The sequence below is a fragment of the Gymnogyps californianus genome, chromosome 2 (assembly GCF_018139145.2).
Source record: "Gymnogyps californianus isolate 813 chromosome 2, ASM1813914v2, whole genome shotgun sequence".
NCBI lineage: Eukaryota > Metazoa > Chordata > Aves > Accipitriformes > Cathartidae > Gymnogyps > Gymnogyps californianus.
Window position 1 is genome coordinate 95,053,978 of NC_059472.1, and position 879 is coordinate 95,054,856.

Below are 879 nucleotides of genomic sequence, written 5' to 3' on the forward strand. Positions count from 1 at the left end.
ACAGTGTCCCGATACAACCAGGTGAGTTTTTTAACCACAGAAAGTACCTCTTCTCGTTAAGCAAGCTGGTTTCTTTTCCATACAAGTGTATTTTTGGTCTGCTTTTTCTCTGTACATCTAACACATTTAAAAATAGACTTTTAAATTAAATTAATGATCCTCTTATCTTAATAAAAAATAGATTAATTAAAAGCTATTTTGAAATAATTTTTAATAAATGTGTGAATTGAAGGTTTCTATCTAAGATAGAGACCACATAAAAATGACAGAAATACAGCATCACTTTCAGTAGAAACACGAGTATAATGGTTCAACATTCCCAAGATAAACAGGTAGAGATTACAGATAAGCTCTCGTCAATTAGCAAGAAGTACTGCTAGGTCAGAACTGCCAATAAGAATAAATCTTCCTCTGAGAATACCTCTTTGCTCTTCATAAAATGCTAATAGGATTAATATTGCTTATGTAAATTAGTGTTTCCTGCTTGCTGATTTGGATGTTGATTAAAATTCAATTACTCTGTCCACCACCTCACTCCAGCTCCCTGCTGCCTCTGCCTTCGGAGCTGATAAACTTTCTTTTTAGCTCTCGTCCTCCTATTTCTATTAACTGCATTGGGAACACAGCAAGGACGGGGAGAAGAACAGTCGAAGTAGCTTTGCAGGGAGCCTGGTGGCAACTGCTGTCTCTCTAAGTTTACTTGAAAGAACACCCACAAAGGTTTCACACAACTCAAGGTTTCACTCATGTCCCATCACACAAGGTGAAGGTACATCAGATAAGGGGTGATACGCAGACGACTTCAGCCAGTGACCGACGTCCCTATTCCCTCGCTCTCGCTATCATTTTCCACCTTGTAATCCTCTTACCCTTCTTCTG